The sequence below is a fragment of the Phacochoerus africanus genome, chromosome 4 (assembly GCF_016906955.1).
Source record: "Phacochoerus africanus isolate WHEZ1 chromosome 4, ROS_Pafr_v1, whole genome shotgun sequence".
NCBI lineage: Eukaryota > Metazoa > Chordata > Mammalia > Artiodactyla > Suidae > Phacochoerus > Phacochoerus africanus.
Genome location: NC_062547.1, coordinates 127,300,692 through 127,319,212, shown reverse-complemented (window position 1 = coordinate 127,319,212; position 18,521 = coordinate 127,300,692). Strand labels below are relative to the sequence as shown.

The window sequence follows — 18,521 nt, the reverse complement described above, 5'->3', positions numbered from 1 at the left end:
GAGGATTACTGTTAATAATTCTTTGAATGTTTGATAGATTTCATCACCAAATCTGTATGGTCCTGGAGTTTTATTTGTTTGAAGGTTTTTGATTACTAATTCAACATCCTTACTAGTAATCTGTTGAGATTTTCTACGTATTCATGATTCAGTCTTGGTAGGTTGCATGTTTCTAGGAATCTTTGCATTTCTTTCAATCAATCATAATGTGTTTTTCATTTTTGATTTTTAGTCTTCTGGTTCTATTTTCTTAGTGAGTCTAGATAAAGGTTAGTCAATTTTGTTTATCTGTCAGAAAAAAATCAGCTCTTGTTTTCATTGATTTTTTTTCCTATTGTCTGCTGTGTTACCTGTATTATTTTCTTCTTTCTCCTGCCTTTTAGCTTTGTTGTTCTTTTCCTGGTTCTTTGAAGTGTAAATTTAGGTTGCTTATTTGAGATTTTTGTTGTTTCTTTCTGTGGGCATTTATTGCTCTTAACTGCTTTTGAACATAATTTCTCTTAGAACTGTTGTGCTGTGTCATTATAAATTTTGGTATATTTTCATTTCCATTTATGTCCAGGCATTTTTAAAAACTTCTGGTTAGAAAAGATGCTTGATTTGATTTGTTTCTAACTTTATTAAGACTTGTTTTGTAGCCTAACATATGACTGCTCTTTGACTATGTTCCAGGTGAACTTGAGAAATCTGTATAGCATCTTCTATACCTTTCTCTCTCTTCTCTTTCCAGGACACCCCTATAATGCAAATGATGGTCTGCTTGATGATGTCCCTTAAATCCTTTAAGACATATATATTTTTTTTTTTCATTCTTTTTTCTTACTGTGGCTCTGACTGGTGAGCCCCACTGGCCCTGTCTTCAAGTTAACTATATTTTTTTTCAATTCAATTACTATATTTCTCTGGTTGGCAGCTTCTATTTGGTAGTTATATTTTCTGTCTATCTTTTTGATGAGTTGCTCAGTCTTCATCCATTTTTCTCTTGGGTTCATTAAGCATCTTTGTGATCATTATTTTGAACTCTTTATCAGGTAAATTATTTCTGTTTCTTTTCTGAAGATTTATCTTATTCTTTCATTTGGAACATAGTTTTTTTGGTTTTTCATTTTGCTTGACCCTATTTCTTGGTTCCTATGCATTATATAAAACAGTCACCTCTCCACTCTTGAAAGAGTGGCATCATGGAGTATGTAAACTTAAACATCTAACCTTGACATGGCTCTTGATTGTCTTTCAAACCTTTCTGATTATCCAAGCAGCCAATTTTATTTTTAGTGGCTCCTGTTGGCTGAAGGTATGCCAAGACCTGTCAGTGTCTCAACAGGGAGGTTCTTAGTCAGTACCTATATATAGGCTGAGTGGAAGCCAGATCCTCGAGCAGCAACTTTTAAAGTACTCAAATATACATAGTCTGAGACAGCAAGCATCAGCTTCCCCTGGCTACTGTAGCCAGGCTATCTGAAGGTTCCTTTGGGTGACACTTGCAAAAATCTGGGTGCCAGACTGATGTACAAACTTCTGAGGTTTGTACTTCATACACTCTGATCTGGAGTGTGGGAGAGCACAATAATAGCATATTTTGGCTTATGTTCCCTAAAAGCGGCTCCAGAGGACCCTAGTTATATGAAAACCTGAATCCTTCACCTCTGCCAAAGTTGCAGAACAAATAAGCTTCTTGCACAGAAAAGACTGCAGGGGGTTCAGGGTTAAGTCCACTATCTGTGCAGTGCCCTGGGGATGGTAGCCTGTTCAGAACTCTTGCTCCATTTGTTGCACTTCAACTCCATTTGTTGAACACAAGACCACCTGGCCACCAAGGGCCATTCCTCTGAGTGGCAGCTGCATAATTAGGGGAGTAGGTTCATGCAAATGCTCCCCTCTGGGAGATACTGGTACTCAGGTATGTAGCAAAGATAGCAACCACTTTCCAAGGTCTCTGGAAAGAACTCAAGTGAGCCCTTAGACATGTGCCCAATTTGAAGCCAGGCCGCTTACTGTGCATGGGAGGTTGTAGCAGTTTAAGAATGCCTGCTGTGTCAGTTCAAGTCTTGTAGGACCCCCAAGGGTAAGCTCTACTGGCCATCAGAACTAGGTAATACAGAAGTGTCCCCTGGCATCAGATGCAGATATTGCAGTGCCACACAAAGTCTAAGCTCCCATACAGGAGGTGCTAGTGAGCCAGAGTAATACACAAGAGGACCTCAAAGACTGCAGCCATCAGCCTCTCTTCCCTGAGATTATCTTGGTAAGTCTACAGATGCACCATATCTTAAATCTGCCCTTTAGCTCAAAGCTCCTAGGCAAGCAACTAAGCCTCTTTCTCACAAAGACTGGGGTGGGAGGTGTTTCCATGGGCTCCCTGTGCAGTGCCCTGAGGGAGTAGCCTGATTATTATTGTCCCATGGAATTCAGGAATGCAAGCCTCCCTACCAAGCAGAGCCAGGAGTCCCCTGGGTGGCAGCTGCAAAAACTGGGGCACAACAAGCAGGGGAAACCTCTCCTACAGAAGATACTGGTTTTTGAGTGTGGCACAGGGAGACCACAAAGATGGTGCCCACTGGCTGCAGCAAGTTAGAATGTAAAGATGGTACCCTACCACGTCTCTCTAGATGTGTGTTAAATTAGATGCCTGCTCTTCATGCCAGTGCTTTAAGATAAGCACAGTGCTTTTATGCAGGGCCTTGGACTGGGTAGGTATGGCCCTGTGCACAAATCTTTTAAGACCATTTTCCCATTTGCTATACTTGTGTTTAACTCACAGATAAAAGCCCTGTTGGTTTTAAGAACTAGGTGTCTTGGGGGCTTGTCTCTCAGGTCTAAAAAGGTGGGGTACCTCACCTAGCGTTCAAACCCTTCACTCCTCAGGGAGAAACTCCAGGTTTTAATTTTTCTCCATTGTAGGTCACATGGTGACATTGAATATCAGCCTCTACTACCTACTTCCAATGTTTTGTTGTTGTTTTTACCTTTTTCCCCATGTGCAGGAGTCAGCAAGTTTGTATGTATTTTTTTCAGGAGAAATTGTTCCACATGCAGGTATGTATTTGGTGTGTGCATGAGAGGAGGTAAGCTGAGGATCTTCCTACATCACCACCTTGATCTGGAACCTCTCACTTCAAAAGTAGTCAACAGGGGAGTTCCCGTTGTGCTGCAGCTGAAATGAATCCAACTAGGAACCATGAGGTGGAGGGTTCCATCCCTGTCCTGACGCAGTGGGTTAAGGATCTGGCATTGCCATTGCCGTGAGCTGTGGTGTAGGTAGCAGACACGGCTGGGATCCCACATTGCTGTGGCTATGGTCTAGGGTAGTGGCTACAGCTCCAATTAGACCCCTAGCCTGGGAACCTCCATATGCCATGGGTGCATTCCTGAAAAGCTGAACAAAAGCAAGTAGTAAACAGTATGGCCTTTCCAAGTCTAGGTCAAAAGATCACAGTGATAATGAGGCCACAGCTGGATAGGCCAGTTAAATCAACAATAAAAGGGCTACATGTGATATTCGTCCTTCCATTCAAACATCTGACATTCTCTAGCCTTTCTGAACACTCCTTAACATATCGTAGTGTTTTGTTGTTGTTCAGTATTTATCCTGGTCAGTCTCAGATATTCTCTGATTATTAGCTTACTGGTTAGGACTCACTATAGGCCCCACTGGCAACTTCATTCTATCTCAATTCATGGTATTATTATTATTCACTCAAACATGTCTGTTCCTTGTAATTACAACTGTGATAATCACATCTGCCTCACAAGAGTTACTCTGAAGACTAAGGTCTCTAATCTAGGGTCAAAGAGGAAGCACTCTATCTGTTAGCTGCCATTACCAATAATATCATTTACAATTAATTAAACCTCAAACATCTTTGACCCTTTCATCTACTTTTTAAATGTCCCCAATACTTCTTATTGTCTCTTTTTTCCCTCTCTCTCGTGTGCAAGTAGAGACTCTTTCTTCATCTCTGCCCTGAATTAGTGCAGTAATTCCCTGACTTCCATTTCTTTTGCAGTTCATAGCTACTTTTTCTGAAACACTGATTTGATCCTATTAATGCCCATGCTCAAAAACTTTTGTCAGCAGGATCAACTAGTTTCTGAACCTCATTGGCTACATTCCAGAATGTCCCTCAACACCCTTTGACCCTTCATACATCATTGCCTTTGTGAATACTGCTCCCTCTGCTTGAAGCACTGGTGATTTTCACTTTCCCCCAATCCCAACAAGATGCATTCTTGGTGATACTGTACCATTCTCCGAACTCCAGAAGTCAGACATTTAGGGCAGTCCAGCTTATTTGGTCCTTAGCAGTCCATTTTTTTGTTGTTGCATTCAACCAGTGGGAGCACCTGCAGCAGATAAAAGGACAAGAAGAGAACAAGGTCAAGGTATTTACTCCCCCTGCTCCTCCTGTCTCCCTACCATGATTCTGGGCTTGGTGGCATCCTTCAGTTCAGTAATTACAGATCCTTTCAGTTGGCCCCTCCTTTGAAGCTCCTAAGTAGGACCTAACAAGATCACTTTTCTCAGGCCTTGTAATGATGTTGCCTTCCTGCTATTACTGGAACCTTTATTTAAAACTATCTTCAACAACCCTAGCTGATGGAGACTGGGCAAGATGGAGGAGTAGAAAGACACTCTGCTCAGAAGTTACAACTGTTTACAGAACAACTATCAGTGAAAAAGACTTGAATCTGCCACAAAGACCTTCTACAAATAAAGAAGAAACTGCAAGACAGGTAGGAGAGGCAATCACCATACAGTCAGGTCCCATACTCCTTGGTGGGTGACCCAAAAATGGGAGAGTAGGAGTTCCCGTCATGGCGCAGTGGTTAACGAATCCGACTAGGAACCATGAGGTTTTGGGTTCGGTCCCTGCCCTTGCTCAGTGGGTTAACGATCCGGCGTTGCTGTGGCTCTGGCTTAGGCTGGCGTCTACGGCTCCGATTGGACCCCTAGCCTGGGAACCTCCATATGCCGGGGGAGTGGCCCAAGAAATAGCAAATAAATAAATAAATAAATGGGAGAGTAATAACAATTGCAGAGATTCTGCCAAAGGCATGAGGGGTTTAAGCCCTCCCATTAGGCTTTCCCAGCCTGGGGGTCCTGTGCCAGGTAGATGAGCTCCCCCCTCCAGAGTATTTGGCTTTGAAAGCCAATGAACTTACTTTCAGGAGTCCCAGAGGGCTGGGGAAGATTGAGATTCCATTCTTAAGTGGTGCACACAAAATTTCACATGCTGTACATACAGCCCCACCCACCAGTAGAGAGGCTATATTAAGATTCCCTAAGCCCATAGCCATGGTCCTGCCCACCAGAGGGCCCAGGACCTGGTCACATATACCAGTGCATGATCACTGGACCAGCTCCACTCCACAGTGGGCAGACAGTAGCCCCCGAATCCCTGCGCCCATCTACCATCTACCCTGCTTAAGCCTCACCCACCAGGACCCAATGGCTTCATAAGTGAATTCTACCACATATTTAGAGGAGAGTTAACACCTCTTCTTCTCAAATAATTCCAGAAAATTATGGAGGAAGGAATACTTCCAAACTCACCCTATGATGAAGCCAGCATCACCCTGATACCAAAACCATGCCAAGATATCACAAAAAAAGAAATTACAAGCCAGTATCCCTGATGAAAACAGATGCAAAAAATCATCAACAAAATATTAGCAAAATACATTAAAAGGATCATACACCATGATCAAGTTGGTTTTATCCCAAGGATGGAAGGATTTTTCAATATTCACAAATCAATCATTGTGATAAAGCACATTAAACAAACTGAGGACACCATATAATAATTTACATAGATGCAGGAAAAGTTTTTGACAAAATGCAACATCTATTTTCAATTAAAAAATAAACTCCAGAAAATGAGAGGGAACCTATTGCAACATAAAGGCCGTTTATGACAAACCCACGGCTAACATCATACTCAAAGGTGAAAAGCTGAACACATTTTCTCTAAGATCAGAACAAGACAAGAATGCCCACCCTAGTCAGTTTTATTCAACATAGTATTGCAAGTTCTAGTCCCAACAATGACGTAAGAAAAAGAAATAAAAGGAATTAAAATTGGAAAGGAAGAAGTCAAAGTGTCACTCTATGGTAAAGTTGTAGTGTACAAAATTAATATACATAAATCAGTTGCATTTATATACACTAACAATGAGCTTTCAGAAAGAAAAATTAAAGCAACAATCCATTTATAGTTTTATCCAAGAAAAAATAAATAGCTCAGAATAAACCTAAGGACATAAAAGACCTAGACTTGGAAAACTGTAAGTCACTAATGAAAGAAACTGTGTCATATGGAAAGATATAACATGTTCACGAATTGGAGGAATTAATATTGTTAAAATAACCATAGTACCTCAAGCCTTCTACAAATTCAGAACAATCGCTATCAAAATACCAATAGCATTTTTCATAGAAATGAAAAAAATTTTCATATTTAAAATTTGTATGAAAACTCAAAAGACCCCAAATAGCCAAAACAATTCCTAGAAAGAAAAGAGCTAGAGGTATCACACGCTCTGGCATCAGACTATACTACAAAGCTACAATAATCAAAACAACCTAGACTGGCACAGAAACAGACACATATATCAATGGAACAGGATAGAAAGCCCAGAAATAAATCCATGCACCTTTAGTAAACTATGATAAAAGAGGCAAAAATATACAATAGATAAAAGACAGTCTCTTTAATAAGTGGTTCTGAGAAAACTCTGCAGTTACATGTAAAGAAATAAGATCCTGCTGTGTAGCACTGGGAACTATGTCTGGTCACTTATGATGGAGCATAATAATGTAAGAAAAAAGAAATGTACACATGTATGTGTAACTGGCTCACCATGCTGTACAGTAAAAAATTGACAGAACACTGTAAAACAGCTATAATGGAAAAAAATAAAAATTATATTTAAAAAATAAACAAACACAAAATCAATTAAATATAAACCAGATACTATAAAACTCCCAAAGGAAAACATAGGTAGAACATTCTTTGACATAAATTGAAGCAGTATTTTTTGGATCCATATCCTAAAGTAAAGGAAATAAAAGCAAAAATAAACAAAGACATAATGAAACTTAAAAGCTTATGCACAACAAAGGAAACCATCATCAAAATGAAAAGATAACCTACTGAATGGGAGAAGATATTATTAGCAAATGATATGACCAATAAGGGATTGAAATCTAACATACATAAGGAGCTTATACAACTTATGAAAAAAACAACCTGATTAACAAATGGGCAGAAGAATTGAATAGACATTTTTCCAAAGGAGACATACAGATAGCTAACAGGCACTTAAGATGACCAACATCATGAATCATCAGAGAAACTCAAATCAAAACCACAATGAGGCATCACCTCCCACCTGCCAGAATAGCCATCATCAAAATGATCACAAATGTTGGCAAGAGTGTGGAAAAAAGGGAACCCTTGTACACTACTGGTGGAAGTGTAAATTGGTGAGTAACTGTAACAGTGTGGTAGTTCCTTAAAAAAACTAAAATCAAAACTACCATGTGTCCCAGAAATTCCACTCCTGGGTATATATCTGAAGAAAATGAAAACATTAATTCAAAAATATATATGCACCCCTATGTTCATAGCAGCATTATTTACAATTGCCAAGATATAGAAGCAATCTAAGTTTACAGCAATATATGAATGGATAAAGAAGAAGTGGAGTATATAAATACATACACACACACAACAGAATACTACTCAGCCATAAAGAAATTTTGCCATTTGCCACAACATGGACGAACTCAGAGGGCCTTATGTTTAGTGAAATAAGTCAGAGAAAGATGAAAATTGTGTGATATCACTTATGTGTGGATTCTAAAAGAAGAAAAAAAAAACTAGTGAAGATGAAAAAAAAACTAGTGAATTTAACCAAAAAGAAACAGACTTACAGATAGAGAAAATAAATTAGTGGCTACCAGGAGCAAGATTAGGGTATGGGATTAAAAGATACAAACTACTGTATATAAAGTAAGCTACAGGTATATACTTTATAGCACAAGGACTATGACTAGTATTTTATGATAACTGTAAATGGAGTATAGCAGTTAAAAAGTGTGAATCCCTAGTATTGTATATACACTCAAAACTTATACTGTAAATCAACTATAAATCAACTATACCTCAATTAAAAAGCAACTACACCTCAATAAAAAAAAAAAAAATTCCAAGCTGGTATGCCAAAATATACCAGCTGAATCTAATCATGAGGAAACATCATAGAAAGTGCAGTTAGGGGATACTCTGCATTCTCTCTAAAAACATGCAGTTCTTTTATGCATGCACACACCTTCTCTCCCTCCCAAGAAAAGTCTGAGCAACTGTTCCAGATTCCAGGAGACCAGAGAGAAATGATACCTGATTGAACCATGGACCATGAAGGACTAAGAACTATGAATTAGAAAATAGTGTTGTGTTTTAAAGTTCTTGAATCTGACAATTACACCCCTAATCATGTGAGAAAATGTTCATTTTCAGGAAATACATACTGACATATTTAGGAATAAACAGTCTTGATACCTACAAAATAGTCTCCAATGATTTTAGGAATACATGTATGTACATATATACACACACATACATATATATATATATATACTATATATATAGTACACATGTACACACATACATATATATATATATACTATATACATTAAAGTATACACATGTATATATATATATAAATCCATATATATAAAGTAGCGAAAGCAAATGTTCATAATTGGTGGATCTTGATGGATATACTCATGGAACTCCATTCATCAGTAAATACTCAAAAATTTAGCCTTACCTTTCCTTTAATAATGATATTTAATAGAGCATACTGTGTTTCAGATACTTTATATTCAATTATCATTTTATCTTTACAAGAACTCTATGAGAAGCTTTTATCTTAGTGCCTACTGAAAGCCCAGAGGTCTGAGGTTAAGTCCTGGAGCAAGGATCTGTTTGTCTCCATAGTGAAAGTTTATAAGCCCAATGCAGTCCTCTTGTCCTGGACAATGTTTGATGCTCTTTGTTCCATGCTTCCACAGCACTCTACACAGACTTCTTCTATTGCATTTATTTCATGATACTGTCACTATTTTCAAAAATATGTGTGTATCTTACTTTTGCTTCCCTCCAATCTAACACAAAGTCTGATGCATGGTAGGCATCTAATAATAAAAAAAAAAAACACTCCAGGAAAGGCAATTCAGTGCACCCTGGACTGGACCGTAGAAACATCAACATCTACGATTGCTCTGTCAATATGATATCCCCTTGCCACATGTAGCCAGTCCTAATGGCGATGTGCTGTAAATATACATGCACATAATTTATGAAAAAATGTGGAATATATCATTATTATTTCCTAAAATAATATTTTGGATGGACTGCTTTAAATAAAATCTAGTATTAAAATTAATCTTGCATGTCTTTTTACTTTTTAATGTGGTGACCATAAACTTAAAATTATAGATGTAGCTCATGTTTCTTTTGGTAGTGCTGGACCTTGCTGATTCTCATTCTTCTGTGACAAGAGCAGCAAGTAATTCTGGCCTTCTTTATCCCTCTTTAAAACTAAGAGGAAAGTCTACCGGGACACTGTTCTTGAACTTGAAGGTACACATCAATCACCAGCAGACAGAGTCTGATTGGTAGGTCTGGGGCAGGCCTGTGAGTCTGCATTTCTAACAAGCTCCCAGGTAGTGCTGCTGCTGGTCCAGGACCACACTGAGCAGAGTGTCACTAGAGCAAGCCAGGCTTTAATTTGATGCAGGTGTTGGCCGATAAATGTTTCATTAACCTCAGCAAAGTCAGTATTTTAGAAAGTCTAATTGCTGCTAGCCACCTCTGCTTACCTCAGTCATAAGAATATGATTTCCACGAATGTACAATATGAGTTACCATCCTATAAATAAAATGCTTGCAAAAGCAAACAAAACTTTCTATTAAGATAATCTAAGATGATATAGCATTATGGTAGTACTTCTTTAAAAACACACTATTTTGAAACCCCCAGCTGTGCCTCAGGGAACATTATAGGAAATCAGCTGGACTAAAGATGTCCCCAGATTCTGTTATTACGGATGTACTTTAGAAATTAGAGCTTGACAGAAAAAAAGACTTATCTTCCTCCTACATGCCTAGAATTTCATTAAAATATTTCTATATCTCTACATATTTCTATATGTAAAGAATCTCTTGTCTTACCCATTTCTGGATAGTAACACACAAGTTAATATGGAACAGGAAGTACAGTATAAAACATGACAAGCAGCAACCTCAGCCAGAGCAGTAACAAGAAAGTTCCCTAAGCTGTCAAACACAAAACCAGGCTTGTCGAGGTCCTAAGAAGGGGGTGCAAGGGAACTTATGATGCACTGTAAGGAACAAGGTATTCTCAATCTTGTGGTGCCAACGATACGACCATTTCCAAGAGGAAAATTTAATAAAAGGGAATATTTGGGGGAACTTATTAATAATACTAGTTTTTACCTTTCATCACACTTTGCTGGATTCACTCACAAGATTATTCTCGATTTATAGAAGAGGAAACAACAGCTTAGACGGGAGTAAAAACTTGAATCCAGGACTTAAGAACACTAAGTCCCATCCCATTTCTGTCATCACCACAGGAACATTTGGCAAAATGCTGAAGAAACAAGTTGGAGCATGAGGCCACTTTGGTTAAGTCTAGTGCCAGCTCAAGGCAGCAGACTGTGTGGCATCCTCTAAGCCTTACTAATGTTGTTCAACTTCATCTTCCTCTTTCACCTTCAAACCACTCAAGAAAATAGCTGATAAACACATTCATACTAAACAAGGAATGTAACTGCGACACGTTATGTAGCAGCTAACAGGATGGGAGCAGGGCAATCAGCAGAGGAATCACCCTGAAATCATATCCCCTGAGGAAACCTAAGGCAAGCCCTGCCTAATTCATTCAGACATCCAAAAACTTCTACCCTGACTTACCAACAGAAAGATAATGTTTTTTTTTTTTTTACTGCAGTTATGAAAATAAGCATACAGATGATCTTAAACATGGATTTAAGATGAGCTTACACTATCATTTTGCTTCTTTGGCTAATTTTGAAATATTTATTCATGAGCAGAGCTTAGAGAAAACAAGTATTTTCTGAAGGTTGATGATCTTTTTTTTCTCAATTAGTGATAGATAAGATGACAAAGTGTCAGTGAGGACAGCTAGGAGATGAAAAAAGCAAGTGGGTGTTACTGTAGAAAATTAGCAGACCATGAAAGATTTTCACTTAAGTACTAAGTTCTTCAAATTATTTGTAAGTAAATAAACATTAATTGAAGTGATTTTCCTGAGACTATCAAAACAATTATGTTACGACATCATGAACTCAGTAAGATATCATCTATAATTGATTAAAGCTCTTATCTGCTCGAGAACTGCTTTTCTATTTCTAGCTTTTGCTGGCTCCCTCAGTGTTGTCACACTTGTCAAAAAGGAAAATCTTTGTTAGGGGAACACTAAGGGATAAGACTCCAAGCTATGGCACGCACATCTTAACCAGTGTCTTTTTGGTTTGCGTTTATGGAACTATCCTTCCATCTCTATCCTAAAGTCAAGCTGTACTCAGTGGAGGCCCTGGAATGCACAGAAAAGAGGCCACAAGTGAAACAGATGTTTACACCAAAAAAAAAAAAAAGCTGAGTTTTAAGTAGGAAGCAATGGAGACAACAAGTTATTGAAACTTGTCCTCAAGGTCAAGTTGCTCTGTCAACATTCAGAAGAGGAACTTCATTCTAATGGTATAATTTAAAGTTTTCAAAAAAAATTCCTCCCCAAATTGCTGATTATCCCTCCACATGAGGTTGTTGCCTTGAAGAATAGTTTTAGGTTTCAAAATTGTGCCCACCCACAAATTTATAACTACCTAGGAGATTCAGAAGTCTTCTACCTCTGTCCACCCTCAAAGCTCTTCCTGGCTACTGGGAAAAAATACATCTTGAAAGTCAATTGACTAAGCAGGAGTATAAAAGACACAGGAGAAAGCCCTGTATACTTATTACCTAAATTAACGGCCCATGGCATGGACACAGAAACAAGCAAAATCAGAGTTGACTGTAAATGAATGTAAATGGGCAATTTGATCATATCATCAAGTTTTAACTGAAAATCGAACCTTTTCCTGGTACATCTAGGGCATTCTTAATGCAAATGAGGTAGAGAAATGGTAATACAGCTGTAAAGCTCCTACTTGTGGTAGCTATCATGCTGATCCTGCTTTCCTATCACAGAGCTTACCCATCTATATGAAGTGAATGACCAGGTTCTAGACACTTTTCTTTCCCAATGACACAGAAATACTCTCCCTTTAAAAGAAAACTGTCCTAGAATTGTGTCACCAGTCATCTTTACTCTGATTCCTCTTACTCAATAACTCTACTTTTCCCTAAGGAGTTAAGGTTCAGAATATTCTACTGGCAAAGCTTAAGATATATTTAAAAACTCCAGTAAAATCTGGACAAATTAATTAGGTAATTTGTACATATAGCAGCATAATTTTTAAAAAAAAAATACTATTAAATAAAACATTACAAATAGGGAGAGAAGGAAAAGGAAGAAGAGGAGGAAAAGGAAGAGGAAGGAGGGGGGAAGGGGAGGAGGGAAAACGTAAAGGAAGAACCAGAAACCAAACGATATTTAGAGCTCAATGCCCTTTTTGTTAATTACACTTGAGTGTGCTCACACCCGCACACATACACCACCACCACCAGCAGCTCCTATTCTACAAGATGGCTAAATTATTTTTTATATTCCTGACCCCACAGCAAACACATGTACAAAAATTTAAATAAATGAATGACTTTACCTTATCCATTGAGAGCAAAAACATACAGAAACAAACAGGAGTCAAATAAAGCAAAAAACATGAGGATGCAAAGTATAATTTTGTAACCCTTATTTTTGAATGCCAATGCAAAGCAATACAAATTAATAGAGATATCACTACATTGAAACAATGAGCTACCATGTGAATGTATCAGAATGGCAAAATTTTGAAGAGTAGTTAATATCAAGTGTTGGTGAAGATATGGAAACACATGTAAACTGCTCATAGAAGTCAAAACAGGTGCACCAATTCTGGAAAACAGCAGTATTTATTGTAATAAATATGCTTACGCCCTGTCAGCAATTCCACTCCTGGCGTAAATACCTTTAAGAAATCCTCACATAAGTGAGTAAGGATCACATATGATATGTTCATTATAATCACATTTTGTTTGTGATTATAGAGTTGGAAGCCACCTAGAAGCCTATAACCAGGGGAGTTGCCTTTAACTAGAGGAATTGATAAGTAAAAGCTACATGTTCCATGAACATTATGTAGCAATTATAAACAATAAATTCAATACACATGGCAATGTGGATAGAACATTAAGAGGGAAAAAAGCAAGAAAAAGAATGTGATGTAAAGCTCACTGCCCACTATGTAAAGCTTTTAAAACACACATACTAAACAATGGTACATTCCTTACAAAAGTGCAAGTTCAGGTTAAAACAAGTGCTTTAGAGGTACAGCCTATGAGGGGATTAGAAGCGGGGAATAGGAATGGCAATTCAGAACGAAAAACAAACAAACAAAACACTTTTTAGTTAAAGAATCAAATTACAATTATGGGAGTTCCCATCTTGCCTCAGCGGTTAACGAACCTGACTAGCATCCATGAGGACTCAGGTTTGATCCCTGGCCTCGCTCAGTGGGTTAAGGATCCGGCATTGCTGTGAGCTATGGTGTAGGTCATAGACACAGATCAGATCCTGCATTGCTGTGGCTGTGGCATAGGCTGGCGGCTACAGCTCCGATTTGACCCCTAACTTGGGAACCTCCACATGCCATGGGATGCAAGAACTAAAAAGACAAAAAGACAAAAAAAAAATACTCTTATGTTATTTTTTCCTTTCAAAATGGAACAATTTGGGATATTCATAGTATATATCAGATTCATCCTCATGGACATTTATTGAAACTCTGATAAGTGGGCTCATGACGCAAGCAGCTGGTTTATCAGTTCAACACTGCCAGCCACCAAAGTGGTTTCAAACAGGAATCAGTTTATAGTTGCTGCTATTCTCAGCTATATATTACTTAATTTATATCTATAATATTATAGAGAAGATGCATAAAATTACTAATATTAAAGTTAGTGTTATTAGTATACTAATTATTACATAATGAGTGGCATTCATCATCAGATCCACTAACACTCATGAAAAATAGATCAAAAGTAAAAATCAAGAGTAATGCCCTTCATATTTGTTAAAAATTAACCTCACCATCTAACATATGTTCTCTCTTCCTACCTTCAAAACTGTACCTTCTTAATAATCTGGAAGGTGAGGTTTGCATGTAGAGTTCTTGTACTTTTCAAAGTTTGATGCTACCATAGTGGTGTGAGGAGAGCCAGCTTTCCTCTCTCCCTTCTCTTTCTGTCCTCAATTCTGTCTTGTAAACGTACCTGTGGACTCCCAGCCAGCACCTAACAAGTTTCAACCATTCTCCTGAATCCAGACTGCCACCCCTCAGCCATCTCCTGGTCTTTCAGGGTAGACTTCGAGTTCATGGTCAGAAGGAACAGCCTAGGAAGGGGGCCTTGCAAGCCCAGGAAGCAGATGGAGGTCATTTACGCAGGAAATTTTGAGGTCCCAGGTACTCAGTGTCACCTGGAAGGGAGTGTGTGGATTCTGAATATCCACAACCTCTTGGCCCTGCAGATGCCTCGCCCTATTAGGAACCCAGAACAGATCCCAAAGAGTAAGGAGGGGCCCCTGTTGCCTGAGCCAGAATGTTTCTACAAATGTGCTGTTAGGAACGGAAGGCTTGTGACTCCCACCCAGATTTCATATTTTGAAGCCCTGACCTCCAATGTGATGATACTTGGTGATGGGGCCCTTGGTCTGTATAAAAATAAGAGACCAGAGCTCTTTTTCTCTCCATCATGTGAGGACACAGCAAGAAGGCTGCCATCTGGAAGCCAGGAAGAAGGCCCTTACCTGGGAACCAGATCTGCTGGCACCTCGATCTTGAACTGCTTGGACTCCAAAACTGTGAGGTATAAATTCCTGTGTTTAAGCCACCCAGGCTGTGGTGTTTTCTCATGGCAGCTTGAGCTAAGACATGTACCTTAAGATGCTCCCCTGCAGATCTGTAATTCAGATGCATATGCTAATAATATAGACCAGCAAGAGGTTGCTGCTAATAAAGAAAATGTTAAAAAGAGAAAGCACTGTGACAGTCATAACTAATTTAGATTTTTATTTACTGGAAATTGAAACTACCAGTATCTGGACTAACTTATGGGTAAATGATTGCAGCTAGCAGCCTGATGCCTTCCATCTTATCCTGTAATTTATAACTAAAACATGAAAATTATCAAAATTTGTTTAGTAAAGTTTCAAGGTATTCAATTTTCATGTATCTGAGTGTATATGATCTTATAATAATTGTCATCTATGAGAACTGTGTAAGACATACTATATCCCGGGGTGGGAGGCGGGGGGCAGGGGTAAGAGAGTCAGAAAGCTCAGACTGCCAGGTGTGTCTCTTTAGAGACATAGTTGGTCCAATACTAGGACTAGAGAAGACAAGAGTGAGCAGACTCTCATGGCCCCAACCATGACACTTTGAGGGCCATTTTTGCTCAATTACCACATACTTGAAAAGCAGGAACCAAACTGGGCAGAGAAATAGATTAAGAAAATTGTGGTACATATATACAACAGGATACTACTCAGCCATAAAAAAAGAATGATATAATGCCATTTGCAGCAACATGGATGGACCTAGAGATTTCCATACTCAGTGAAGTAAACCAGACAGAGAAAGATAAATATCCTATGATGTCACTTATGAGTGGAGTCTAAAAAAGGGATACAGGAGTTCCTGTTATGGCTCAGTGGAAACAAATCTGATTACTATCCATGAAGATGCGGGTTCTATCCCTGGCCTCACTCAGTGGGTTAAGGATCTGGCATTGCCGTGAGCTGTGGTACAGGTCACAGATGTGGCTCAGATCTACTTTTGTTGTGGCTGTGGCATATACACACTGTAGTATATGGAATGATTGGCTAAAAAGGACCTGCTATATAGCACAGGGAACTCTACCCTATATTCTGTGAAAAGAATCTGAAAAAGAATGGATGTGTGTATATGCGTATAACTGAATCACTGTGTTGTACAGCAGAACTTATCACAACATTATAAATCAACTATATTTCAAACTTTCAAAAATGGAAAAAAAATATAAAATGCTGGTATAACAGAGTACGAATTTTAGAGAATAACTTACTTTCCCAAGACTGATGTTATACTGTCTATGAAATAAGAATGCTAATTTCATGACATACTTTTTAAAGAATTTTTTGTTTGGTTTTGTTTTGGCTTTTTAGGGCTGCACCCGTGACATATCAAAGTGCCAAGGCGAGGGGTCGAAAATCAGAGCTACAGCGGCCGTTTTACACCACAGCTCACAGCAAGACCAGATCCTTCACCCACTGAGTGAGGCCAGGGATTGAACTGCATGCTCACGGATACTAGTTTGGTTCTTAACCCACTGAGCCACTAGAGGAACTCCTTTTTTAAGGAATTACATGAATCGGCTAACTCTCCCATTCTCCAGACTCTATTTGGACACCACTAGTTCTCTGACAGTCCCCTCCCCCTACCCCAGGCCTCATATGTGCTGCCATAGCCCTCAATAAATCTTATCTACTCCTATCCATTAATGCTATTAATATCTTTATTCATCCTTCTCATACTTATATATAACTCAATCATGCCAGGGAAGGTTTTTTGAAAGAGGAATCTCTAAGCTAAAAATAGAATGAGAGTTAGCAAAATTCCAACAATTTTAAGCAGAGCCTAGCAAATTTCGTTCTCTGTCATTTTCTTTCCTTTTGGGGGGTAAAGAATAGGAAGAGATGCAAAAAAGAACAATGTTTAAAGGATGTGTTCTTGCTACTTGGCCTTCTCTAGTAAATTGTTACTAAAGGTGCTTTTTGACTGAAATAATGGTTAGACAGACTATTTTAATTAGAGAAGGCTATCATTTGAAGGAGGAAGTTCTTGGGCCCATTCTGCTCTTCCCTGCCCTCCCCCGCCCCGGTTCTGTCATTAAACGCAACTGGCCATTTTAATCCATCTTTAGCATCTCTCAGGTCACTTAGGGGCAAATTTAATATTCTTGGAAAGGCATTTGCGTGACACAAATTGCTCTAAAACAAACATAATAGAAAACTGGTTTTGCACCTTCCTAAATATACAACCGCAGGCATCGATGCGACCCAACACATATTTGTTCAGCACAGACTCTGCCAGGCACGAGGGGCAGAGCAGTGAGCCACTGGGACCTGGCCTATGCCCACATGGGTTTCTCAGACCAGTGGGAAAGTGCAGGAATGAGATGTATCTTCAGAGATTTTACATGTGAAATCCATTTACTCCTGAAACTGATCAAGAGAGAAAGATGTTTCCATGACCTGTTTTGCAGATGTCAAAGCTGAGGGTTTAAAATGCAGTGTAACACTAGTTCAGCCTCTCATTCCCACCCCTGCTCCACCATGACCTAGGAGAGAGAAATTATCCTCGGGGCTCTGCATGGCACCCATGGGAAATCAAGATTTAAAAAAAAAAAGCCTTTTTTTCATGAGTATTTTAAAATCTGTAATAGATAATTTTTTATTGCACTTTCAGACAAAAACACACACTGGTCATCCTTTCCAATTCACCTACAGATGCATTTCCTTCTCCAAGGAACCACCAGAATTTTAATAGTGAGCTTGTTCTATTCCTTGAGGGGGTAGAATGGGAAACTTACTTGCAGCTCTACAAATGAGAGAGCTGCATATTTCCTTGTACATACTCATTCCAACTCTGCACGGGTCTTCCTGAGACTTTCAAGGACCTTTTATCCCCATTTACCCTTGATTATATTTTTATATTTTGCATCCTCATAAGCTCTTCATTTCCAACCCTGTCATCTTTCCCTGCAGCCTGAGAGTCTTTGTTCTGTTACGCACTTTGTGACAACTAGGGATGCTACATTTTCCTGGCCAGCAGCCATGGAATTTGCAACACTTTGTAGAAAAGGCTCTTGCAATTTTTTCTCTTGTCATTTTCTTCACATCTGTCTGTGGCTGATGTGGGAAGAACAAAGCTCAGGCAATTTGATTCTGTTTTCTGGCTTATGGCAATGCCTTCCAAATTTCCACTTACCCTACCCACCTCCCAAAGTGTTGCTAAGTTGCTTCTTTAGCCTGAGCAGCTGATGTGAGAGCTAATATCATCACTGCACAAAGATGACGACTGACTTCCCATGCTTGCAAGGCCTTTTCATCCAACCAATTTACCTTCATTCAGAACAGGTGGTTAGAATGTTTTTCAAGCAGGAAACCCCATTTTATATGGTGTATCAGCTATGAGCTAAGTGTGGTGTGAGAGAGACATGAGTTGGAAT

The 18,521-nt window shown here is 38.9% G+C and overlaps 1 long non-coding RNA gene across 2 annotated transcripts; it reads left to right on the top strand.

The window, feature by feature from the left end:
• Positions 1–3,324: 3,324 nt before the first annotated feature.
• Positions 3,325–16,537, top strand: LOC125124361 (uncharacterized). 2 transcript variants are annotated; one of them, XR_007134290.1, is made up of 4 exons: positions 3,325–4,383; positions 4,595–4,734; positions 15,013–15,119; positions 16,456–16,537. It is a non-coding gene; the product is annotated as an uncharacterized LOC125124361 (long non-coding RNA). The 2 variants fall into 2 exon arrangements; XR_007134289.1 differs by having other exon boundaries at positions 3,325–4,734.
• Positions 16,538–18,521: the final 1,984 nt, after the last annotated feature.